The 27491-nt window shown below is 47.1% G+C and overlaps 1 protein-coding gene across 15 annotated transcripts in view; it reads right to left on the reverse strand.

Moving 5' to 3' along the window:
• ULK4 (unc-51 like kinase 4) overlaps positions 1-27491 on the reverse strand; it is a 596488-nt gene that overhangs the window by 260554 nt on the left and 308443 nt on the right. The window lies entirely within an intron of this gene.

The following is a 27491-nucleotide window of genomic DNA, read 5'->3' on the forward strand; positions in this document are numbered from 1 at the left end:
GTGGACTTCGACTTCTTCTTGGAGTGTGGAGAATGAGTCACTGAAGCAGGAGCAGGCACAGGTGGATTTTGCCACTCAACTTGAGGATCTGGTGAGCATGTAACCTCCATAGGAGCTGGATGGAGAGACTTCTCCCAAAGGCAGGATCTTAATCTTTGGAGGTGAAGCTTGAGGGCTGGTTTTGTCAGCTTCTTACATGTAGCACAGGAATAAGTAGGGTGCTGTTCCCTGAGGCAAAAAAGACACTTATCATGCCTGTCGGTCAGTGGGATTTTATTTGAACAGACACTGCTTGAAAGGCCTGGGGTGGCCATAAAGAGCAGGTAGAATAAGATGGAAAAATGGTTGAGGGGAGAAAGGGGGGAAAGATAAAAAGAGGGAAGATAGAATTGGAAATAACTCACAGGGGAACGTCAATGAAAAAACAATAATCAAAACAAAACAAGGTTGATTCAGACTACTTGTCATGAGTTCAGCCGAAGAAGATCTGGAATCTGAGGGGTTAATTACAGCTGAGGAAAATGCTGGGCAATCAGAATCGCAGACAGCTGAATCTCCTCCCCCAGTAGCGAGAGTGAGGGATAAGCTTCAGCAAGGACTCATGACATGGAGGTCTGAGGCTCGCCATGAATGCTTCCCGTAGGAACATCAGGTCGACCAGCCCAGAGATTTAGCAGGATGAAGTGTTTAGATGACTGCTGCTGCTATAAAATCTGCATCCAGAGACTTGGAAGTTTCTGGAAGCAACAAGTCAACACTCTGGCTCACATCCACGCTCGTGCATATCTTGGACCTTGTTCTCTGGAACCCTGGCTTTGGACTCTGAGTTCTGACTACGGTTTGTGTTTTGGCTTTGGCATTTTGGTATTTGCTTTGCATCTTCTGGACTTCTGATACTGGACTGGTTTATTGGACTTTTGCCTGTTGAAACCCCCTGCAAATGTGACACTACTGATTAGAACACTTTGAAAAATGCTCACTTTCTCCGAAACAGGTCAGAACAACACGGCAGAAAAAAGGAACTGGAACTAAGGGGACCTAGAATGGGCAGAGCATGTGCTCCACAGGGGAACATTCCACTAATCATGTGTCTTTAAGATCTAGAATCTTCCGAGACACTCAGCACAGGTGCAGAACAACCCAATTGTGTGCACTCACAGAGGCCATGAAGAAGAATATGTTTTTAATGAATTGCTGATTTTAAATTTATATACATCGCTTTGGATCTTCACTGGGGGAAAATGTGAGATAAACAGACAGACAATATTCTTGTAAGAAGCAAAGGGAGGTTTTACGTAAGTTGAGATGCAGAACAAGTTGAGTGAAAGAAAACAATGCAGTGATGAGGAGGCACAGGAAAATATGCTAATCAAATCCACATTTATGAAACTATCTTATCTAAATGCCTCAGATTTTGTGGAGAAGAAACAATCCCATCCCCTTTCAGACAGTAATGCTACTGTGTTCAAAACAACAAAAGACGAGGCAAAATCTTCACATGCCTTCTTCATGACTTAGTAACCTACAATATATGCAGTATATATTTATAGTTGGGCAGATCCTGGTGAACAAACTTCACTTATTTCAACTATAAAAATGTTCACCCTTTTCATTATCTTACTACGTCTTGAATTATTCCCACTCCATATATAATTCTTACGTATTAAATTCTTGTTTCACCTAAGAGTCTTAGTACTCTCAGCCATTTAAAGTCTGCCATGGACTGAGGGACTTTCAATCAATACTTTATTATGGTCAAAGACCAGTAAAACCATATCAATATAAAATAGATACATATAATTATAGTTTGGTAAAGTCAGTCAGGGTAATAAAATCCCATTAAAACATGATAACACAACCCCTTCTTTCCAGTTAATAACATCATGTATCCTTAATATAAGTAAAACCTCAGACAGAGTTATATTAAAAACATATCCATCTAAAATCACCTACCCAAACATTTGATTACAAATAACCATTGCTGCCATACAGAATTTGGCCACTTGTCTTGTAATATAAGGGGTATTGTCAGAGAGTAGCAGCTGGACATAATCCTCCTCTGATCTCCCGGGAGATTTACAGATAATAGGTGATAAAAGCTCCATATGAAGATCCCGATAACAAGTACAGAAAAGGAGAATATGGCCAACTGTTTCAACTTTATCACTATTACAAGGGCAGAGACAATCTGATATAGGCAAACCTCGAAATCTTCGCTCCAAAAGCTTAGAAGGAAGTACCTCTCTCCTTTTTTGAATACAGTGAGTCGAGCTGAGATGTCCAGCGCTCCGTCTTGCCTGGTGATTTGTGACTCCTTTCAGCCTGTCTCGATTGATTTCGTGGCCAGGGCGATTGACCGCTGTCGTGCCACCACCTCCTCCTTGGACCCTTGTCCGGCCTGGCTAATCAAAGCAGCCAGGCCTACAACAACGGAATGGGCCACTGCAATAATTAATGGGTCTTTCTTTGAGGGCAGATTTCCATCTGCCCTCAAGGAAACACTCATTAGGCCCATTAGGAAGAAACTTAGTTTGGCGGCGGATGAAATTGGCAATTATAGGCCCGTCGCCAACGTTTCTTTCTTAAGCAAGGTGGTCGAGAGGGTGGTGGCCGATCAGCTTCAAGCGCTCTTGGACGAAACGGACACCCTGGATCCATTTCAGTCTGGCTTCAGGCTGCGCCATAGTACAGAAATGGCATTGGTCGCCCTGTGTGATGACCTTTTGAGGGAGGCCGACAGGGGCAAAGTGTCTCTGCTGGTCCTCCTCGACATCTCAGCGGCGTTTGATACTATTGACCACGGTATCCTCCTGGGGAGGCTCTCCGAGATGAGAACAGGTGGCCTGGCTTTGGCCTGGCTCCATTCCTTCTTGGAGGACTGTCCCCAGAGAGTGCAGCTTGGGGAGAGTGTCTCGGCCTCGTGGAGCCTCAATTGTGGGGTTCCACAGGGGTCGATTATCTCCCCAATGCTGTTTAACATCTATATGAGGCCGCTGGGTGGGGTCATCAGGGGGTGTGGAGCCTTGTGTCATCAGTATGCAGATGACACTCAGCTCTACATCTCCTTTTTGCCAACCGCAGGAGATGCTGTTCTGTTCCTTCGCCGCTGCCTGGAGACTGTACTGCAATGGATGCAAGAGAATGGGCTAAGGCTGAACCCGGACAAGACGGACGTCCTGAGGGTGGGTCCCCCCACAGTTGGGGATTTAGGAAACTCCCTCTCCTTTGGGGGGGGTGACTCTGCCTGCCAGGGATGGGGTCCGCAGTCTGGGGATTCATCTGGACCCGGCGCTCACTATGGAATCCCAGGTGGCGTCAGTGGTCCGCACCGCCTTTTTCCACCTTAGGCGAATAGCACAGCTGCGGCCCTACCTTGATGTGGGGGCACTCACTACCTTGGTGCTTGCGCTCGTAGTCTCAAGATTAGACCACTGCAACGCGCTCTACGTGGGGCTACCTTTGAGGCTGCTGCGGAAACTACAGGTGGTGCAGAATGCGGCGGCCAGGTTACTTAGTGGAGGGAAAAAATACCAACACATTTCACCCACACTGGCCGCACTTCATTGGCTGCCCATCCGATTCCGCATCGACTTCAAAGTGTTGATGCTCACGTACAAAGCCCTAAACGGTTTAGGGCCTCGATACTTGGCAGAATGCCTACTCCCACCAAGGTCTACCCGTGTCACTCATGCGAGCCAGGAGGTGAGGCTGAGGAGCCTAACGCCGAAGGAGGCCCGGAAGGAAAAGACAAGAAATCGGGCCTTCTCGGTGGCGGCTCCTCGCCTCTGGAACAATCTACCTCCTGAGATTTGTGGGGCTCCCTCGCTGGGTATCTTTAAGAAACAATTAAAGACATGGATGTTTTGGCAGGCCTTCCCATCAAATAATTTCTGATGCCTTTCCTCTCCTCTTTCTTTATTTTTATTGTTTCTCTCACTCTGTGTATTGCTTTTATTATTTACATTGTTTATATATTTTCATTGTATTTTTATGATTGTTAGCCGCCTAGAGTGGTCCTGACCCGATCAGATAGGCGGGATATAAATGAAATAAATAAATAAATGAAATAAATAAAATAAATACATTGAGCCTAGCTAGTGTAAAAGACCTTATGGCTTTAGATGACATAGTGCTGGCTAAATACGAGGTGATAAAAATAGAGGTTACTTACCTGTAACCATAGTTCTTTGAGTGGTCCTCTGTGAATTCACACCTATGGGTATTGTCTGTGCCTGTGCTGACTCTCTCAGAAGATTCTAGAGCTAAAAGTAACAATTTTATGGTGTGATCCTCCACGAGGTATATGCTCCTCCCACCCACCATCTTCCCCAGTTCCTGAATTTTATCCGCTGGGTATGAAGGAAAGAATTAATTAATTATATAATTAACCCATGACGGATAGAGGGGAAGGACGGGCGGGTTGTGTGAATTCACAGAGGACCACTCAAAGAACTATGGTTACAGGTAAGTAACCTCTTTTTCTTTTTCGTGGCCTCTGTGAATGCACACATATGGGTGACTAGCAAGCTGCATTTACTGGTTGGTGGGTCATCACGGTAAGAAGGATGACAGGACAGCTCTGCCAAATGCAGCATCTTGGCATGCTCTGACGTCTAGACGGTAGTGCTTGACAAACGTGGACAGTGTGGACCACGTAGCGGCACGACAGATGTCAGGAACCTCGGTGCCACGCTGAAGGCAGTAGAGGTGGACAGCACCCTGGTGGAATGAGCTGTCAAATGTTCTGGAGGGGATCTCCCTGACAGGCTGTAAGCAAGGGAGATAGACTGTAAAATCCAAAGTGCTATGGATTGAGAAGAGGCTGGGGCCCCTTTGTTTGGGCCGTGAAAGCACAGGAAAAGTTTATTGGACTTTCTAAAAGTTTTTGGGCACGTCTGACATCGAGATTATGGAGCATATGTTCTAGGGGTGACGAAGGAGACTTGAAGAAGCAGGGTAGTATGATGGGTTGGTTGAGGTGGAAATCAAAGACCACCTTCGGGAGAAAGGAAACGTCAAAATAAAGAGTCACTTTATCGGGGTGGAACTGGATCGGCTAGAAGAGCAGCGAGCTCACTAGCTCGTTTGGCTGACGTGATTGCAACAAGGAAGGCCGATTTAAGAGTCAGGAATTTGAGGTCAATGGATGCCATGGGCTCGAACGGAGGCTGCATCAAGGCATTAAGAACCAGCTGCAGTGACCACTGGGGGGTGATGCGTTATTAAGGAGGGCGAATGTTGTTGAGCCCTTTGAGGACCTTCTTGACAGTTGGGTGAGAAAACAACTTAGAGGAGGGAGAATCATCCGGCTGGTGAGCCATAATGGCTGAAAGATAGACCTTTAACGTGGACTGGGAAAGACCAAAACTGAAGAGATGCAGGAGATAAGCGAGCAGAGTCTTCAAAGAGACAGGTATAGCAGGTAAGTTATTGTCCTGAGTATACTTTAAGAAAGACTTCCATTTATTTTCATATAGAAGGGTAGTGGAAGGTTTTCGGGCTCGAAGAAGAACCTGTATCACGTCGGGAGTATCCTCCATGCTGCAAGATTGAGAGAGGCGACGTCTGGGTGAAGAACGAGGCCGTGGTCGAGCGAGAGGAGATCTGGGCGGAGAGGAAGGCGGAGCATGTCCGACAACATCGAGACCAGGTGAGTGAACCATGGCTGGCAGGGCCAGTACGGGGCTATCAGGATTGCGTTGGCCCCATCCTGTCGGAGACAGATGATCACCCTCTGGAGCAGAGGCAGAGGGCGAAATACGTAAAGGAGATCTTGTGACCAGTCCATCAGGAACGCGTCTCCTAGAGAGTTGCTGTCCCGTCCCACTCTGGAGCAGAACCGGGGACATTTCTGGTTGGCATCGGCTGCAAAGAGGTCTATTGAGGGCGTGCCCCATCGCTGGCAAAGCCACTGGAATATGACATCGTTCAGAGTCCATTCATGTGTTCTCAGCTGACTGAGCCAATCTGCCAGGGTGTTGTTGTCGGTGGAAATGTGGACGGCAATAGGGAAAACATGATGGGAATAGCAGCACTCCCAGAGGTCGACAGCTAGGTAGAGCAGAGAAGGGGAGTGGGTACCTCTTTGTTTGTTGACATAAAATAGTGCAGTGGTGTTGTCTGTTGCCAACTGCACTACCTGACCTCGGATGAGGGGAAGAAAGGCATGGAATGCTTTGATGATTGCCAACAGTTCTAGATGGTTTATGTGAAGTGGCAGCTCTTGATTTGACCAGAGTCCGTGGACTGTGTATTGAAGGCAGTGTGCGCCCCACCCCATGGGGCTGGCATTGGTTGTGACCTGTATGGAAGGTCTGAGAGGCGAGAAAAGACTGCTGATGAGGAGGTTGTCGGGGCAAGTCCACCAGTCGAGCAGGGAGGCTAGTTCTGGTATCACCTGCAGTAGGGTGGAAGGGAGATCTGTTTCGGGATTGAACAGGGAAAGGAACCATGCCTGCAGGGATCTCATTTTGAGCCTGGCGTGTTGGACGACAGTCGTCGTCGACGCCATGAGCCCCAGGAGGTATTGGGCATGATGCGCCGAAATGGAGTGATGTGTTTGGAAAAGGTGGACAGCCATTTGGATTTTCCTGATCCTGTCTGGAGGCAGGAAAGCTCTTGCACGGAGGGAGTCTATTTCCATGTCTATGAACTTGGCCGTCTGCTTTGGGATCAAGTGCGACTTCTCGCGGTTGATCTTGAGGCCAAGACTGTGAAGCGTGTGGAGCGTTGTGTCTTGTGCTTTAATGGCGTCATGGTACGATGTCGCCACTATCAACCAGTCATTGATGTAGGGATAAATGTTTACTCCCTGTAGTCGGAGGAAAGCAGCCACCGGTGCCATGCGCTTGGTGAAAGTCCGGGGGGCGGTGGAGAGCCCAAACAGGAGGGCACAGAATTGGAAAGCGGTGCCGTTGAAATGAAACCGGAGGAATTTCTGATGGTCCCGATGAATGGATATGTGGAAATAGGCGTCCTGCAGGTCGATAATTATGAATCAGTCTCCCTGCAAAAGCAAAGGGAGTCCAGTGTAAGCCTGCGGAACTTGCGGGGATATATGAAACGGTTGAGGTGAGTGAGATCAACGATGGGGCGGAGGCCTCCATCTTTTTAAGGAACAGTAAAGTATTTTGAGTAGAAACCGTTGAGGGAGTCCGAAGTAGGGACTGGAAAAATGGCATGTTTCTGGAGATGTTTGGTAACCTCATCCTGCAGAACAGAGGAGTAGGGGGTGTATCGGATAAACCCCAACTGGGGTAATTTGGAGAATTCTATGAGGTAGCCAGATGCTATGATGGATAGAACCCATTTATCTGAGGTGATGGATTGCAAATGATGTAGAAATGGGGCCAACCTGGTACAATTCAGTGGGTAAAGAGGAATGTCAGAAAAGGCAGGCATAGGTAGTTGTCAATATTGCTTACCCTTTATCCTTTATGAAAGGATTGACGCTGCCGAGGTAAGCTTTGAGGCCGGTGTGATGCCATCAGAGGCTGAGGTGCAGGTAAGAACCTGTCAGTTTGGTGGGGACGATACTGTCTGTATGGCTGGAACCACTGATTCTGGTATTGTTTGGGATGAAACTGGCCCGAGCGGTAGAAGGGCCGTTGGTAAGAGGTAGAAGGCTGAGCAGAATAGGAGCGTGTGGTTTTGCGCTTCTTATGAAAGTCCTCCATGGTATCATCGGTTGTGGAATTGAACAGTCCGGCACCATCAAAGGGTAAGTCCTTGATTCTGGACTTGGTGTCATCAGAGATTGTGGAGGATTTGAGCCAGGCATGGCGTCAAATAGAGATGGAGGTAACCAAAGTTTCAGAAGCGGCCTCAGCAGAGTGTCGCGCCGCAATCCTCTGATATTTGGCAAGAGAAATGGCTTGGGAATGAATGTTGATGAGATCAGATCTCATGGGTTCAGGAGATGATTCAATGAAAGGAAGGACTTGATTCCAAAGATGATGCTGAAAGGTGCCTATAGTTGCCTGGTAGCTGATACTCCTGAGCAAAAAGGCTTGCAGAGAGTAAATTCGTTTTGCCATTGTGTCAACTTTTCTGCCGTCTTCGTTGGCAAGAGTAGGCTTGGACCTAGTCTGGGTTCGGGCCTGACTGGATTCAACGATAACAGAGTTAGGCACTGGATGTTTGTTGAGGAATTCGGCATCGACACTGTGGGTCCTATAGAGGCCATCGGTGCGGTGAGAAATCTGCATAGTAGAAGGAGGTTTTCCTCAAGTATCCTTAATAAGTTGAAGGATGGACTTGTTAAAAGGGAGACTCAATGGAACGGGACGCTCCTGGTTGATGTAATCGAACAACGGGTCAGCATCCGTGGACGAGAGTTGTTAAGTGTCGAGATTCAGGGCTTGTGCCATTTGGAAAATAAGTGTAGAATAGGAGAAGTCATCTGAGTAGGACGAAGCATGGCTGCCCCTCGTATCTGGGACTGGAGGGGGAAGCTTAGGCTCATGGGAGGACTCAGAGTGTTGTGCCTCCGAAGATGCAGGGGAGCCCAGAGATGAAGGGTAGTCTGATGGACCAAAGCCCTCTGTCAGGGGAGCTTGGTGTCGTTGGATCGGCATGCCTTCAAAGGGGCCTTGAGATGGCATCGGGTCCGGCATCGGTGGTGCGGGACATAGGGGTATGGCTTCATGAGCTCTGTCTTGTACTCAAGTTAGAGGCATTGGCTTAGATGGGGCCGGAGGGCATACAGGCGGGGCTGAACCCATTGGGGCCAAAGTGGTTGCACGGAGGCGATTCAAGTCCACGAAAGGGACGGCATAGGGAAGTTCTGGCATCATTCGGGGCCATTTATCCTGTTCAGGCTGGTACATTTCGTACAGGGTTTGCCAGATGAAGGGGTCAAAATGGTATGGTACCATTGGAAAAGGGCAAAAATTGCCTTGCGATGGCACAGACCTCGGTGGGGAGAGGTGCTTTCGTTTCTCCTTTCTCTTCTGTGGAGGTGAAGGGGGAACGTCCAGATCGAATGTCGAGCTGTCAGCTGCCCGCCCTGAGTCAGGGTTTGAATGGGCTGAGGCCGGGCTGGACTGTGGCGCAGCTGCGTTGAGGTCAATGCTCGGGGTTTGAGGCGGCATCGGGGGGGGCGACATAATGGGCTTCATCTCCATCGGAGGCCAAGTCAGGGGCTTCTCTGGATGATTCCTCGAGGATGGGGGAAGGCAGAGAAGGCTGACGGGGCTCCACCCGGGGAACTCTGTCCTTTCTGGGCCTCTTAGGGGCAGGTTTGGGCTTTTTCTTCGAGCTTGCATCGTGTGCTCGAGACTTCTGAGAGGAGGGCAACTGTGCTTACCAGACGATTTTGCGAATTCCAATCTGTTGGAATTCTAGCCAGGTTGTATTCTCTGTAGGCCCTATAGGTGACCAGTAACTCATGTTTAGCTGCTTTGCACTCCGAATGAAGCCAGGGCTTTGTATGGGGAAAACCAGTAGTCGATTTGCATGGCTTTTTATATGTTAGATGAGATTGCAGAGATTGTACCATGTGTTTATAGGCCTCTAAGACTGGTTCCACTGAACTAAGAGAAGTAATTAAATTACTGAAATATAAATAAGGCTCTGAAAACAGCAGCTGTCTCATAGATGCATCCAATTCTTCTGCCCACTTAATGCGGGCCCCTCTTGTGTCGACTGCAATGGGTGTTATAGGAGCAAGGTCCACAAACACAGGTGGGGTGTCTCCTGAGGGACTTTTAAATTTCTCTCTGGCCATAGCAAGTGCACTTGGGACAACATAATGTGGTGATTTTTTATTGTCTTCCACATTGCAGAGCAATAAGCCCTTGCAATTGCTACCATTACGACTACAGTTTTTCATAACAAAACCTGACTGGCATTCATTGTCTTTGGCCTTCAGTTTGTGCTGCTGCCGAAGGTCAGGTGGATATTTAAGCCAGTTGAATTCCTCAAGGTTCCCTAAATCTCCTGGTCAAGCTCTTTAATCCCAAACTGCTGGCTGTTCCATCCAATTGCCATCCAATACAAAGAATAGTTATGTATTTGGTGGCACTAAGGAATGACAGGTTACCTACCTGTAATTGTAGTTCTTTGAGCAATTCACACTCTGAGTAATCCGCGCATGTCCGGAGCCTTGTCAGAATATTTGAGAGCTTCTGCGGTAGCAAAAAGATACATTAGTATAGACTCCTTCCCCCGGTATATGTACCTTGGTGCCAAGGCTCTTCCTTCAGTTAGGTCAACCACCGCATAAAAAAGGGTGTGACAGTGGGGAGGCCAGGTCGGGATATGTGAATCACAGAGGTCCACTTGAAGAACTACAATTACAGGTAGGTAACCTGTCATCCTTCTTCGTGGCCTCTGTGAATCACACTATGGGTGACTAACAAGCTACCTTACCTGGAGGAGGGTGTCACACCAAGGTAGATGATAACACAGCATGTCCAAAAGCACCATCAAATTTCTGCCGAACATCCAATCTGTAGTGATTGATAAACATGACCGTGTGACAGAGGCACAGATGTCCGGTAGAGAGATGCCCCAAAGAAATGCCATAGATGTCACCAACGCTCTGGTAGAGTGAGGGCAGATATTCTGTGGAATTGGAACCCAAGCAAACTGATTAGCAAGCTGGATGGTAGACACAACCCACTTAGATATTCTCTGTGAAGTAACTTGAAGACCCTTGGCAGGAAGTTGGTAGCTGACAAAAAGTCAAGCTGAGCATCTGAAGGATTGAGTGTGGGCTTTGTAAAAAGCTAGAGCCCATCTTACTGACTTTACTGAGCCTTGTGGCACAGTGGTTAAACCGCTGTACTGCAGCCAAAACTGTGCTCACGAACTGTGGTTCAATCCCAGGTAGCCGGCTCAAGGTAGACTCAGCCTTCTATCCTTCCGAGGTCGGTAAAATGAGTACCCAGCTTGCTGGGGGGGGGGGCAATGTGTAGCCTGCATAATTAAATTGTAAACTGCCCAGAGAGTGCTTGTAGCACTATGGGGCGGCATATAAGCAGCACAACAAGACCTAATCCGGCTGGAATTGGGTGAAAGGTGGATCGGAGTGGAGGGAAGCAAGTTCACTGGCTCGTTTAGCGGATGTTATTGGCACGAAGAAGGAAGTCTTCAAGGATAATAATTTGAGATTGGAAAAAGCCAGTGGTTCAAAGGGTGGACACATAAGAGCATTAAGGACAAGTTTCAAAGACCATTGAGGGATGATACATTGGCGTGGTGCACAAATATTATTAAGTCCTTTAAGAAACTTTTTTATAGTCGGGTGAGACAAAAGTTTACCTGATTTGGAGTTAGCCGATTGGTGGGCAACAATAGCTGAAATATAGATTTTAAGGGTGGAATAGGATAGTCCAAAGTTAAACAGGTGAAGCAGAAAGGGTATTACAGGTAAGTTATTCGATTCAGCAAAGGAGAGGAATGCTTTCCATTTATTTTCATATAGAACTTGGGTTGAAGGCTTTCGAGCTCGATTGAGGACATGTTTTAAGCCGGAAGCTCCTTTTTCAAACACACTAGATTGGGCAGAGACGTCCAGTGCTCCACCTCGCCTGATGAGACTCGATCTCTTTCAGCCTGTGACGCCAGATATGGTAGAGAAAGTACTTGACAGCTGTCGTGCCACCACCTCCTCCCTTGACCCTTGCCCAGTCTGGCTAATCAAAGCAGCCAGGCCTATAACAACAGGATGGGTCACTGCAATAATTAATGGGTCTCTCCAGGAGGGCATGGTTCCCCTTGCCCTCAAGGAGACACTCATTAGGCCCATTAAGAAGAAACAAAGTTTGGCGGCAGATGAAATTGGCAATTATAGACCCGTCACCAATGTTTCTTTCCTCAGCAAAGTGGTGGAGAGGGTGGTGGTTGACCAGGTCCAGGCCCTTTTGGATGAAACCAACGCCCTGGATCCATTTGAGTCAGGCTTCAGGCCATACCACGGTACAGAAATGGCACTGGTCACACTGTTCGATGACCTGCTGAGGGAGGCGGACAGGGCCAAAATGTCTGTTGGTCCTCCTCAATATCTCAGCCACCTTCAATACTGTTGACCATGGCATCCTCCTGGAGAGGCTCTCCAGGCTGGGAATCGGTGGTCTGGCGCTAACCTGGCTCTGATCCTTCTTCAAGAACCGTCCCCAGAGAGTACCCTTCTTCAAGAACTGTCCCCAGAGAATACCAGCTGGATTCCAGGATGCCATGAGAGGTACTTAATATCAACATGAGGCCGTTGGGTCAGGTCATCAGGGGGTGTGGGGCTTCGTGTCATCAGTACGCTGATGACACCTAGCTCTATATCTCTTTTTCTCCATCAACAGTGGATGCCGTTTCATCCCTTCAGCACTGTCTGGAGGCTGTACTGGGGTGGATGCAGGTGAATGATCTGAGGCTGAAGCCGGACAAGACAGAGGTCCTGAGGGTGGGTGGCCCTGATGTCAGTGGTTTGGGGAACTCCCTCTCTTTTTGGGGGGTGACTCTCACCACAAAGAATTTGGTTCACAGTCTGGGGGGTCCATCTTGACCCGGCACTTGCCATGGAGACCCAGGTAGTGTCAGTGGTCCATACCACCTATTTTCATCTTTGGCAGATTGCCCAGCTGTGTCCCTATCTTGATGTGGGGGCCCTCACCACTCTGGTACATGCACTTGTAGTCTCAAGATTAGACTACTGTAATGTACTCTATGTGGGGCTACCTTTGAGATTGATGTGAAAGCTTCAAATGGTGCAGAACACGCAGCCATACTTCTTACTGGGGTGAGAAAACACCAATATATCTCCCCTATACTGGCTGCCCTGCATTGGCTGCCTGTTCATTTCCACATTGATTTCAACGTACTAATGATGACATATAACACGACACAGTCCCTACTCATGTTAGAAGAATGATGAACAGATGTTTGATGGCTGTTCATTGTTCTGAGACTGTAATCAACTGTCAGTATCGAGGTAATCAATGTGACAAACCCAGACCTACTGGGATCTGCCACACGTTAACTAAGCTGCCACCAACCATTCCCTATAAGAAGTCACACAGACCAGGGATGGATTTTCAACAAATAAAAGAATAAGGTTTATTAAATACAACACACAGGGAAAAATAAAATGATCAGGTGAATAAGATATAGTAACGTGGCTTAGTCTCATTCATACATGCACACAGTTTGGTTCACACAGAACACTTAACTTGAAGCACAGACCCTGAACCTATCAGTTCTGGCTAACCATCCAGACACCTGAACCTATCAGGTTGGTACTGACTGACACACAGTAGTACCCTGTCTGACACACAGACTCCCACTCAAGCTTCTTCTTCCCAGCTTCTCCAGCTTCTCCTTCCAGCTTCTGAACTTCTCCACACAGGATTCACATATATATACAGTACAGCCCCTCCTCCTGATGTCCCGCCTTCCACTCCCCATAGGATGGAACTTTCCCTCCAAACCCATGACAGACAGGTAACATCAGTGCTGTATGTAACACCTCCCCCCTTTATAAGTTGTTTTGTAGGGGGAAAGCTAACGTGCTTTTTCCCAAAAAACAACCTGGATAAAACACACAACACAGTTATACATACAATATCATACTTACTTATACTTACATTCTAAGTTAACCATATCAATTAGGCATTTAAACATTTACCATATACATTACATCAATTTACCTTTATTCATACAAACCAAGTTCAAAAAACAGGTACATTTAACTTTTTGTCATCAATATATATACATAGTCCATGTTCTTTTGCCGTCTTCATTCTTCGGGTCTTCTTGATAAGGCGTCAGCAACACAGTTCACTGACCCTCTGACCACCTTCACTTCAAAGTCATAGTCTTGTAAGTTTAAAGCCCACCTCATAAGTTTGTTATTGTGGGTTTTCATTGTCTTTAACCATTGCAGTGGTGAATGGTCAGTGCACAGAGTAAAATGTCTTCCCCAGATGTAAGGCTTGGCCTTCTGGATCGCGTAGACTATGGCCAGACACTCCTTCTCCACGGTTGCCAAATGTCTCTCACCTTTCTGGAGTTTCCTACTCAGGTAGGACACTGGATGCTGGTCACCATTCTCATCCTCCTGGCAAAGAACTGCTCCTACCCCGCTGTTAGACGCATCGGTGTAGATGATGAACTCCCGGTCGAAGTCTGGAGCACGCAGCACTGGATAGTTGATGAGCGCCTGCTTCAACCTCTGGAACGCCTCCTCACAGTCGCTGGTCCACGGGATGCGGTCATCAGTCTTCTTCCTCGTCAGATCGGTCAGCGGAGCCGCAATCTCGCTAAACCTCGGGATGAACTTTCTGTAGTAGCCCACCAACCCAAGAAATGTTTTGACCTTTTTCTTGGTGTTGGGTCTAGGCCAATCACGAACTGCTTCTATTTTGGCCTCTAGGGGTTTGATCACTCCTCCCCCTACCATGTGACCCAAATATTTTATTTCTGGGCTACCCAGCTGCAGTTTGTTCTCTTTGCAGAGCCTAGGCCAAAGCACTTCCTCCCCTGGGCCAAAGTGCCTCTCCCCGGCTCTCTGGTCATCCCAAGCTTTCTTTCTGACCTTTTGAGCTTGCAGGGTCTCTGCTGCTAGCTCTAGTTTTCTCTTTAGGTCATTCCTTAAAGAGTCTATGTATGTCACAACGTCTTGTGGGTCATCCTGGGTGATCTGCTCCCAATTTTGTTTGATCAAACCAAGGGGCCCTTTCACCCTTCTCCCAAATAAAAGTTCAAACGGACTGAACCCGGTACTGGCTTGTGGCACTGATCGATAAGCAAACAAAAGGGATTGCAGCTTCTGGTCCCAATTGTTTGGATTCTCTGCCAAGTAAGCCCTAATCATGCGCATTAGAGTCCCATTGAACTTCTCAGTTAACCCATTACTTTCAGGGTGATAGGCAGTGGTTTCCTTGTGCTTAATTCCACAGATTTGCCATAAGCGTTTCATGAGCTTCGATGTGAACGATGCGCCCAAATCTGTGATTATTTCTGAGGCAAATCCCATCCTGGACATATACCCCACCAAGGCATCTGCCACTGTGTTAGTTTCAATGTTAGTCAAGGGTATGGCTTCAGGGTACCTCGTGGCATGGTCCCCAATGGTGAGAATGAACCTGTTCCCCCTCTTTGTGGCCTTGGGGAAAGGTCCCACAATATCCACCCCTATACATTTGAACGGAGTGTCAATCACAGGCAAAGGGCACAACTTTGCTTTGGTCCTGTCGCGGCTATTCCCCTGCCTTTGACACACATCACATTGTTTACAGAACTCCCTGATCTGCTTCCCTATGTCAGGCCAGTAAAAATTCTGTGTGATTCTCTGCTGTGTTTTGTTCACCCCTAAGTGTGCAGCAAACATGTCAGAGTGCCCCCTTTGTAAGATCATGGGGCGATACTTTTCAGGTACCACTAGCTGACTTCGGATCCCATCTCCCCCTTTTGAGATATTCCTCAGGGTCTCTCTATACAAAATCCCCTTTTTCTCTAGAAATCTCACTGGGGTTTCAGGTGTTAGCTAGGCGTCAGTCACCTGTTCAAAACACTTTTGGAGAGTGGCGTCTGCCTTTTGCTCTTGTCCAAATCTGCTGTCTGTGGTTAAGGTTTCCACCACAGCTTCTGAACTCCCCCCTGCTTCCGTCTCGGGCTCATCATTACCCCCCTGAACTGTCCCCGTGGTGGCTTGTGAACGTGTAATCACTAGCACCCATTTCACATGTTCAGCCAGGTCATTTCCCACGAGCACGGCTGCTGGCAGAGTCGATGAAATTGCTAGCCGCCAAACTCCCCTCCAGCCTTGAAAGTTCACAGGTACCTCCGCTACTGGCAGTGAGATCACCTGCCCCTCAATCCCTGCCACCTTCATGCTCTCATTTGGGATTACATATTCCCTAGGAATAATATCTGGATGGCACAGGGTCACCTGAGAACAAGTGTCCCGCAGCCCCCGATACTGATGGCCAAGTATTCCTACGTCCACCCCTGCTGTCTCAAACAACTGAGAATCTGTTCTCACGAGCAAGCATTGCTTGACCTCCACCAGAGGACCATTTTCCTCAGCCTGATCAGCAGATGTCACTGTTCCAGATTGAGTCGCCATGGCAACAGGCTCCCTCAGTGACAAGGAGCCTTGCTCTTTCTGGACACATAACACAGCTTTTGGCTTGGTTCCCCTCGAATCCTGAGGCACAATTCCTTTTAGCTGCTTTAATTTCTCACACTCTGAGATTAGATGGCCCTTTCCCTGACAGAAATAACATTTTCTGCTATATTTTGAGTCTTTCTCATCTTGTTTTGGTTTTCCCTCCAAAATCTGAGGTCTTGGTTTCATGTCTGAGGGCTTCCCTTCACCATGGGCCCCTCCCCCTTGCTGGCTTTTCCCTGGTCCCTGAGAGTACTTGCTGTAGGTTCCTTTGGGTTTTCCTACAGATTTGTCCTCACCCAAGGGCTTTCTTATTTGGGAAATAAAATCTGCAATCTCGGCGGCTTCTGCCACAGATTTCGGTTTTCTTTCCCTCACCTGGAATTTCAGTTCCCCATGCAGGACTGAATAGAACTGTTCCAGCGCTATCAAGTCTTTGAGCTGCTGAAAGGTCTCTGTCCCCTCCTGAGATAGCCATTTCTCTAGCAGCCTCACCAATTGGGCCCCCACTTGGGTAAAAGTCTGCTCTGGTTTCTTGGTGATTGACCTGAATCTTTGCCTCAGCTGTTCCGCATTTATCCCATGTCTTGCAAACACCAGTTTTTTAAACTCTGCAAAATCTTTCATCAGTTCCTGTGGCATCTCTGAATAAACTTCAGCAAGGCTGCCACTGATTAAAGATCGCATGATGATCATCTTCTCAGTTTCCCTTACTGAGAAGTCCACAAACGCTCTTTCCACTAAGGAAAAGAACACCTCAGGACAATCTCCCTTGTGGTACACAGGGAATTTCTTCAGGTCAGCTTTAGACAATTGGCCTCCCTCAGAATCCCTATTGTTATTATTGTTCTGATTCATCAGTTCCAGTTTTCTTAACTCAAACGCCATTCTTTCTTTTTCCAGAGCAATTTTCTCTCTCTCCCTCTCCATTTCCATTCTCTGTCTCTCTAATCTTTCTTCTTTTTCCATTCTCTCTATCTCAAATTGCCTTTTTTCTCTCTCTAATCTTTCCTCCTTTTCCATTCTCTCTCTCTCTAATCTTTCCTCCATTTCCCTCACCCTCAGTTCATGCTGTTGGGCTATGAGCAATTTTCTGAGTTCTGGGTTCTGTTCTCCTGTGCTGTCACCCTGCACTGAGCCAAATTCCTCCTCAGAACCTTGGTCTACCTGTGGGTCTCTTACTTCACCCATTTCTGCCATTTGGCTTCGAGTCAAGGGCATAATCCCCCCCCCAGCACAGGCTGCTTTCAAAAGTCAAGCCTCAAAATAAAGCGACCACTTTTTTTTTCTTTTGCCTCAGAACCAGCTTTCTCTATAGATTGCTGCTGTCCTTCAGCACTAACTTGCAACAGTTGCGAGCTAGAGTCTACCCCCCTCTGCTGGGCCTCTCAGCAGACAAGCTAGCTCACTGCTATTTCACAGTTTTGCCTCAGCTTTTTCCCCGCCAAAAACAGGTTGCCTCAGAGCTCCCTAATCTAGCCCCCAATCTGAGGTTACACGTTCTTCTACTAGTGCACCCCCCCGTGAGGCACACCTAGAAGATTACCTACGCGCTCTCAGATTGTCCCTGACTAGACCCCCCTTGCTCTGGGCACACTTGCCAAGGCTTTGCTGGACAGCTGGACAACTGGACCAGTCGTATCCCACACGCTGGACACCAATCAATGTGACAAACCCAGACCTACTGGGATCTGCCACACGTTAACTAAGCTGCCACCAACCATTCCCTATAAGAAGTCACACAGACCAGGGATGGATTTTCAACAAATAAAAGAATAAGGTTTATTAAATACAACACACAGGGAAAAATAAAATGATCAGGTGAATAAGATATAGTAACGTGGCTTAGTCTCATTCATACATGCACACAGTTTGGTTCACACAGAACACTTAACTTGAAGCACAGACCCTGAACCTATCAGTTCTGGCTAACCATCCAGACACCTGAACCTATCAGGTTGGTACTGACTGACACACAGTAGTACCCTGTCTGACACACAGACTCCCACTCAAGCTTCTTCTTCCCAGCTTCTCCACTTCTCCTTCCAGCTTCTGAACTTCTCCACACAGGATTCACATATATATACAGTACAGCCCCTCCTCCTGATGTCCCGCCTTCCACTCCCCATAGGATGGAACTTTCCCTCCAAACCCATGACAGACAGGTAACATCAGTGCTGTATGTAACAGTCATATCAGCCAGTCCTCTACTCTAAAACTGATGCTGTTGAATGCCAGGTCTGTGTCCAATAAGGCCCAGGTGATTTACGACCTTATCCTGGAGGAGGATGCAGACCTGGCATGCATAACCAAAATGTGGATTGGTGGAGAGGGGGGTCCAAGCACTCGCCTGTCCGCCTGGTTATGCTGTCCAGCACCAGGGTAGACTGGAGGGGTGGGTGGGGAATAGCCATAATATATAAAAACATCTTGGAGGTTACTACTTGATTGGAGGTTACTACTTGATTGCTTTCAGCCTGTGATGCCGGATACTGTGGACAAGGCGCTTGATTGCTGTCATGCCACCACCTCCTCCCTTGACCCTTGCCCGGCCTGGCTAATCAAAGCAGCCAGGCCTATAACAATGGAATGGGCCACTGCAATAATTAATGGGTCTTTCCTTGAGGGTAGAATTCTTTTTGCCCTCAAGGAGACACTCATTAGGGCCATATGGAAGAAACCTAGTTTGGCGGCAGACGAAATTGGCAATTATAGGCCCGTCGCCAATGTTTCCTTCATTAGCAAAGTGGTTGAGAGGGTGGTGGCTGACCAGCTCCAGGCACATTTGGATGAAACAGACACCCTGGATCCATTTCAGTCGGGCTTCATGCAGCACCATGGTACAGAAACGGCATTGGTCGCCCTGCACAATGATCTATTGAGGGAGGCTGAAAGGGGCAAAGTGTCTCTGTTGGTCCTCCTCAATATCTCAGTGGCCTTTGATACCGTCGACCATGGTATCCTCCTGGGGAGGCTCTCTGAGTTGAGAATTGGTGGTTTGGCATTTACCTGGCTCAGTTCCTTCTTGGAGGACCGTCCCCAGAGAGTACAGCTTGGGGAGAGTGTTTCGGCCCCATGGAGTCTCAATTGTGGGGTTCCACAGGGGTCGACTATCTCCCCAATGCTGTTTAACATCTATATGAGGCCGCTGGGTGGGGTCATCAAGGGGTGTGGGGCATTGTGTCATCAGTACACTGATGACACCCAGCTCTACATCTCCTTTTCACCAACTGCAGGAGATGCCGTTCTGTCCCTTCAGCACTGCCTGGAGGCTGTACTGCAATGGATGCTGGAAAATGGGCTGGGGCTCAACCCGGACAAGACGGAGGTCCTGAAGGTGGGTGGACCCACTGTCAGTGGTTTGGGAAATTCCCTCTCTTTTCGGGGGGGGGGTGACTCTTACTGCTAAAAATGAGGTTCGCAGCTTGGGGATACATCTTGACCCGGCGCTCACTATGGAAACTCAGGTGGCGTCGGTGGTCTGTACTGCCTTCTTTTACCTTTGGTGGATAGCCCAGCTGCAGCCCTATCTCAATGTTGGGGCGCTCACCACCTTGGTGCATGCGCTCGTAATCTCAAGATTAGACCACTGTAATGCACTCTACGTGTGGCTACCTTTGAGGCTGATGCGGAAACTTCAAGTGGTGCAGAATACGGCGGCCAGGCTCCTTAGTGGAGTGAGAAAATTTCATCATATCTTTCCTACTCTGGCTGCACTGCATTGACTGCCCATTCGGTTCTGCATTGACTTCAAAGTGTTAATGCTTACATATAAAGCCCTAAATGGTTTAGGGCCTTGATATTTGACGGAACGCCTACTCCCACCAAGATCTACCTGTATCACTTGTTCAAGTCAGGAGGTGAGGCTGAGGAGCCTGACGCCGAGGGAGGCCTGAAAGGAAAAAACAAGGAATCGGGCCTTCTCGGCGGTGGCTCTTCGCCTCTGGAACAACCTCCCTCCAGAGATTTGTGCAGCCCCGTCGCTGGGTATTTTTAAGTCCCAAATAAAAACATGGATGTTTAAGCAGGCTTTCCCTCTAGCTAAGGCCTAATTTTTTCTTTCTTCACTTATCCTTTTTTATCTTTCCATCTTAAAGAATTTGTTTATTGTTTGTTGTTTTATAATTTTTATTTTGGTATATGTATATGTTATTTTTATTTGTCTGGAAGCTGCCTAGAGTGGTCGCAATGACTAGATAGGCGGGGTATTAAATAAATAAATAAATAAATAAATAAATAAATAAATAAATAAATAAATAAATAAATAAATAAATAAATAAATAAATAAATGGTTTAGGACCTCAATATCTGGCGGAATGCCTCCTCCCACTTGGATCTACCCAAATCACTCGCTTTAGTCAAGATGGGTGGCTGAGAGGCCTAACACCGAGGGAGGCCCAAAGAGAAAGAACAAGAAAGTGGGCCTTCTCAGCAGTGGCCCCTCGGCTCTGGAACAATCCCCCCCCCCCGAAATTTGTCTGGCTCCCTCACTGGGTGTTTTTAAGAGCCAACTCAAGACCTGGCTTTTTAGGCAGGCCTTCCCTCCTGTCAATACTTAACTTATTGCTATCCTTACGGTGTAAATGTTGTTGCTTATTTTATTTTATTATTCTTGTATGTTGTTAGCCACCCAGAGTAGACTTCAGTCTAGATGGGCAGGATATAAATAAATAAATAAATAAATAAATAAATAAATAAATAAATAAATAATCTGGACATCTAATTAATAAACAGAATTGCAATAAACAGACTGTTGGCTTTGCAGAAATCTATGAGTTGTTTCCCTGCTTTCATTTCTGGCCTCTAGACCAAATTTTCCTATGACATTTGGTTCCAGTTTGTTTCTTACTTTTGCATTTCAGTCAACTATGGTTATAATCATATCTTGTTTTGGTGTGATCAAGTTCCTCCTGGATGCCTGCATAAAAATACAATGGAACCTCAACTTACGAACATCCCTACCTACAAACATTTTGACTTATGAAGGGCTCCGCTCACAAAAATTTGCTAGTTATTTGTATCTAAACATTTTGGAATATGCTTTGTCACCAGGTAAAATTAAGCTGCACATTTGCACCTTTAACACAAAAATCAATAGAGTTCTTTAAATGGAACCTACAGTTCATACAGTGGTGCCCCGCTTAACAATTCCCCGTATAATGACGAATCCGCTTCACGACGATGTTTTTGCGATCGCAAAACGATGTTTGAATGGGTTTTTTTTTGCTTAGCGATGATCGGTTTCCTGCTTCGGGAACAGATTTTTCACTTTACGACGATTTTCCAACAGCTGATCATCGGGTTTCAAAATGGCCACCACTGTGCAAAATGGCCCCCCACAGTTTTTAGGACTGATTTTTTGCTCTACAGGCACCAGAAAATGGCCACCCTATGGAGGATCTTCACTGGACGATTATGTATTTCGCCCATTGGAACGCATTGACTGGTCTTTAACGCGTTTCCATGGGTTTTTTATTTCATTTGACGACGATTTTGCTCTACAGCAATTTCGCTGGAATGAATTAACATCGTCAAGCAAGGCACCACTGTATATCAGTTCCTTGCCCTCAGCTTGTTACTCCTTGTCAGTGAAATGAGAGATTCACCAGGACTTTTTGTGCAGGACTTTCTTTCATACAAGTTTAATTCAGCAGTCAGAACACCATATCGAAGAAACGAATGGGAATGGAATCCATTTTCTCCATCATTTGTCCCATATAGTAGCAGAATAGTCTGTTGGAAGCTGAGCACGAATTTTTGTAGAAGTACACTGAGGCAGTAGAGGGTAACAGACAGTAAGGTCTCCAATTAGTTATACCTCTGTCTCACCTGTTTTACTAAGCAACTATTTGTTGATATATAGATTGTTGTTATTAAGCTCAATTATTTTCATTTAGTTGTTGCTTCCTTGGTTTAGGACAGGGATGAGCAAAATATAGCTTACAGATGCATATGGACCCATGAGCAATTTTCATGCTCCCTAGCTTCCCTAGAAATATTCAATCAAAAATTAATATTATCAGGAATTGATAAGAGGAGCCACTGCTAAAAATTGGTTAAGCTTGCATGCTGCTGAAAACTGCAACAAACCACAAGTCTGCTGCTGTCTGCATTTAACAAGAAAGAGCCTTTTTACCTTTGAATAACTTGGAAGTCTTCAATTACAAAAAATGATGAAAGCAAAGGAGAATTCTGCAACATTTCTTTTCTGAGAATCTCTCTTCCTTATCTGTCATTCTACCTCTTTCCACTTATCATATTATTAGGACTACCTTGAGGTTGGGTGACATCTGACAACTGACCTAAAACCTTTCTTTAGATGGAAAGATACTAAGTGGAGAAAGAGATTTTTGCCACTTTTCTGGTTCTGGTTTTACATGGAGATCAGTAGAAGCAGGAGGCTGGGATTAAGCAAATCATTTCTCATCTTGCATCAACAATGCATTTTTTTCTTAAAGGAAATCTGAATTTGATATATGAATGAGCAACATTAACATAAAACCAAAATATATTATATAAATTGTATATATCTTTACCATTTTTAAGCATATTTAGCTACTTTAGGGGATTTTCAATATAAGAGAAAAATACAGTGGTGCCTCGCACAACGATTGCTTCATACGACGAATTTGCACAGCAATGACCTTTTTTGAAAATTTAATGCATCGTACAGCGATGGGTCCTATGGAGGAAATCCACAGAGCGATTTCGGGACCTTGATTCGCTTAACAATGCCGTTTAATGGTCCCCGTTTCGCTCAGCGATGTTTGAAAAAGAGCGGGAAAACTGGCTGTGTTGCAATGCGAATTTGTTGTTTTCCTTCAAATCCTAACTGCCTGCACCCAGGATGCATTGTGCCTGTGCGGGGAAGGTATAAAACCCCTTGCCCATGCATCCTGGGTTCACTCTCCCATGTGCACTTCCAAGGTTGGCTTTGTCACTTTGGACTGTGTTTTGGGAGTGCATGCTGTGCTGTAGAAGTTCTGGAGCTACAAAAGGTAAGCTTGCATTTCTTATCCTGGGTGGGTGGTGGGTTTTTTATTACTAAAGTTAGATGTTTTTTGCAAGGGATTTGTGTGTTTAAAATGTTTTCTTCTTTGCCATGTTGGGGATTTGGGTCTGGCTGGCAATGGCTTTGGTTATGGGGGGGTTAAATGGGGAAATTGCTGGGGGGTTTTTTCCAGGGGGGTTCTGGGCATTTTTGTGGGATTTGTGTGTTTAAAATGTTTTCTTCTTTGCCATGTTGGGGATTTGGGTCTGGCTGGCAATGGCTTTGGTTATGGGGGGGGGGTTAAATGGGGAAATTGCTGGGTTTTTTTTCCAGGGGGGTTCTGGGCATTTTTGCAAGGGATTTGTGTGTTTAAAATGTTTTTTTCCTGTGTGCCAGGCTGCCTATGGGGTGGGGGTGGGTTGGGTTCAATGCTGCTAGGCCACCACTGGGATTGCTGTTTCTGGTGGATTTCTGCGTGTCTCACCCAGGGATTTGGGTCCCCAACTGAAATCCCACGTTTAAAAGTTTTTTTTCTCTGTGCCAGGCTGCCTATGGGGTGGGGGGTGTTTTGGTCTAATGGTGCCAGGCCCTCACTGGGATTGCTGTTTCTGGTGGATTTCTGCCTGTCTCACCCAGGGATTTGGGTCCCCAACTGAAATCCCATGTTTAAAAGTTTTTTTCTCTGTGCCAGGCTGCCTATGGGGTGGGGGGTGTTTTGGTCTAATGGTGCCAGGCCCTCACTGGGATTGCTGTTTCTGGTGGATTTCTGCCTGTCTCACCCAGGGATTTGGGTCCCCAACTGAAATCCCACGTTTGAATTTTTTTCCTGTGTGCCAGGCTGCCTATGGGGTGGGGGGTGTTTGGGTTCAATGGTGCTAGGCCCCCACTGGGATTGCTGTTTCTGGTGGATTTCTGCCTGTCTGACCCAGGGATTTGGGTCCCCAACTGAAATCCCACGTTTGAATTTTTTCCTGTGTGCCAGGCTGCCTATGGGGTGGGGGGTGTTTGGGTTCAATGGTGCTAGGCCCCCACTGGGATTGCTGTTTCTGGTGGATTTCTGCCTGTCTGACCCAGGGATTTGGGTCCCCAACTGAAATCCCACGTTTGAATTTTTTTTCCTGTGTGCCAGGCTGCCTATGGGGTGGGGGGGTGTTTGGGTTCAATGGTGCTAGGCCACCACTGGGATTGCTGTTTCTGGTGGATTTCTGCCTGTCTCACCCAGGGATTTGGGTCCCCAACTGAAATCCCATGTTTAAAAGTTTTTTTTCTCTGTGCCAGGCTGCCTATGGGGTGGGGGGTGTTTTGGTCTAATGGTGCCAGGCCCTCACTGGGATTGCTGTTTCTGGTGGATTTCTGCCTGTCTCACCCAGGGATTTGGGTCCCCAACTGAAATCCCACGTTTGAATTGTTTTCCTGTGTGCCAGGCTGCCTATTGGGTGGGGGGTGTTTGGGTTCAATGGTGCTAGGCCCCCACTGGGATTGCTGTTTCTGGTGGATTTCTGCCTGTCTCACCCAGGGATTTGGATTCCCATTTTGAATTTTTTTTTCTGTAGGTGGTGTGGTGTGTTGTGGTGTGGTGTGCTGTGTCATTTGCTGGCTGTTTGATCGTGAGGTAGGTAAGATTTCTTTTCCTGTGGTTCTTTTTCACCTTTGGTTGTGGTGGGGGGGATGTAGTTATGGAAAGTCTAATTTTCCTGAATTTATTTTTTGCTTAGGCATCCTCTGTGGGTGTGCTGTGGCCATTTTTGGCTTTTCCAGACGACCAGTTTGATCGTGAGGTAGTTAAGATTTATGTTTTTCCCCCTAGGTTGTGGTGTGTGTGTGTGACAAAACTGCCACTTGCATGTGCAGGGCAGTTTTGGCCAGGTGTGGGAAGGTGAGGCAGATTTAAATCACTGTTGTTTTTTTCCTTTAACGTAGCTACGTTGGACATGGGTCCAAAGAAGCCTGCTTCTGCCCAGGTTGGCAAGCCAACCAGGGAGAAGGCCAGCATCGAGACAAAAAAGGAAATCATCCGGAAATGCGATGGCGGGAGACGCATTGTGGACCTCGCCCGGGAGTACGGCCGCAATGCGTCAACCATTGGCACCATCGTGGCCAACCGTGAGAAGATCCTTGCCTTGGATGCCGCCAAGGGTGTTACAAGGATCGCCTGGAACCGTCCAGCTGTCCTGGAGGAGGTGGAGAAGCTCCTGGTCATCTGGATAGAGGAGAAGCAGCGTGGAGGCGACACGGTTATGGAGGCTGTGATCTGTGAGAAGGCCAAGGCCTTGTACGCCGACCTCATGGCACAGCAGCCCGGAACATCAGCTGAGCCTGAGGAGTTCAAGGCCAGCAGAGGCTGGTTTGAATGCTTCAAGACACGTTCCGGCATCCAGAGTGTGGTGAGGCACGGAGAGGCTGCCAGCTCAGACACAACTGCAGCTGAGGACTTTGCTGTGTAGTTCCTCGAGGTCGTAACAACAGAGGGCTACCTTCCAGAGCAGGTCTTCAACTGCGATGAGACCGGCCTGTTTTGGAAGCAGATGCCCAAAAGGACCTTCCTGACCCAAGAGGAGAGCAAGCTGCCTGGCCACAAGCCAATGAAGGACCGCCTGACCCTCCTCTTCTGTGCGAACGCCAGCGGGGACCTTAAGATCAAGCCGTTGCTTGTCTACCACTCTGAAAATCCTCGTGCTTTTAAGAAGCACAAGGTAGACAAAGCACGGCTGAAGGTGATGTGGCGGTCAAACTCTAAGGCCTGGGTCACACGGGTACTCTTTGTGGACTGGGTCAATCACGCTTTTGGCCCAGCTGTGAAGCGGTACCTGGTGGACCGTGACCTGCCTCTGAAGGGCCTGCTCCTAATGGACAACGCTCCTGCCCATCCTCCAGGCCTTGAGGATGACTTGCTGGATGAGTTTTCCTTTATAAAAATCATGTTTCTGCCTCCAAACACCACCCCGCTAATCCAGCCAATGGACCAACAGGTGATTGAGAACTTCAAAAAGCGCTACACCATGGAGCTCTTCCGGCGCTGTTTCGAGGTGACGGATGCCACCTCTCTCACCCTCCGTGACTTCTGGCATCGTCATCTGCCTGAAGATGATCGCCAGGCCCTGGGACGGCATCAGCCAGAGAAACTTGAACTCTGCGTGGCGCCCGCTCTAGCCAGGCTGTGTGGCTCCTGGTCCTTCAGCACCTGCACCTGAGTCCACAGTGATGCAGGACATTGTGGACTTAGGGAGGAACATTGGTCTCGATGTCAATGAGGAGGACATTGCAGAGCTAGTTGAGGGCCACAACCAGGAGCTGACCACACAGGAGCTGGTGGATCTTCAGGCAGAGGCGAGGGAGGAGCAAGCAGAAGAAGAAGAGGCAGAGCGTGCACAGCTGTCCACCAGTGACTTAAAGAAGTTTTTGGACTGCTGGCAGTATGTGCAGACCATAGCGCAGCAGTACGAGGACACAAATCTGGCACAGAACTTATCGAATTCCTTCGACAAAAGGATCGTGTCCTCTTTCTGAGGAATTCTGAAAAGGCGGCAGAGGCAGCTTACTATGGACAGGTTCCTCGAAAAGAGACCAAGGCAGGAAGAGGAACCTGCTCCTTCCACCAGTGCTGCTCAGGTACCTTCTTCTACCTGGAGCATTTCTTCTTCCTTCCCCTCATCATCCCCCTAGAACTGCTGCATTGATTTGGGGAGCACTGGTCCGGGTGGTTTAGAGGCTTCCACGTCACTTGTTCATGTTAAAGTTGAAATGTTAAAAGTTTGTTTTTTGCTTCTTCAATGCAAGAAGGGTTTCTGTATGATGCACTTTACAAAAAGTGATGTGTAAAATGTTTCTTCAGTGCAAGAAGGGTTTCTGTATGATGCACTTCCAAAAAGTGGTGTGTACAGTAAAATATTATGTTTCTTCAATGCAAGAAGGGTTTCTGTATGATGCACTTTCCAAAAAGTGATGTGTAAAATGTTATGTTTCTTCAATGCAAGAAGGGTTTCTGTATGATGCACTTTACAAAAAGTGATGTGTAAAATGTTATGTTTCTTCAATCCAATAAGGGTTTCTGTATGATGCACTTTCCAAAAAGTGATGTGTACAGTAAAATGTTATGTTTCTTCAATGCAAGAAGAGTTTCTGTACTGAAAGAGTTTTGCAAATGTTCATTCACCTTGATTGCTGAGTCTAAAAAGTTTTGTCCTATGCTATAAAGTTTATGACGTTAATGTGCACTTAATAAACCCTTTGTTACCCTGATTTGACTTTGTCCTGACTCTTTTTTTTAATTTGTTGTTGAATTTTAAAGTTGTAAAGGTTTAAATGCTTGGGATCTGAGTCTTCGTTAATTTATGGTGATTTTTTTTGTGCCCCATAGGAAACAATGGAGCCCAACAGCTCCATTGTTTCCTATGT

This window comes from Pogona vitticeps, chromosome 6, assembly GCF_051106095.1.
Source record: "Pogona vitticeps strain Pit_001003342236 chromosome 6, PviZW2.1, whole genome shotgun sequence".
NCBI classification, from domain to species: domain Eukaryota; kingdom Metazoa; phylum Chordata; class Lepidosauria; order Squamata; family Agamidae; genus Pogona; species Pogona vitticeps.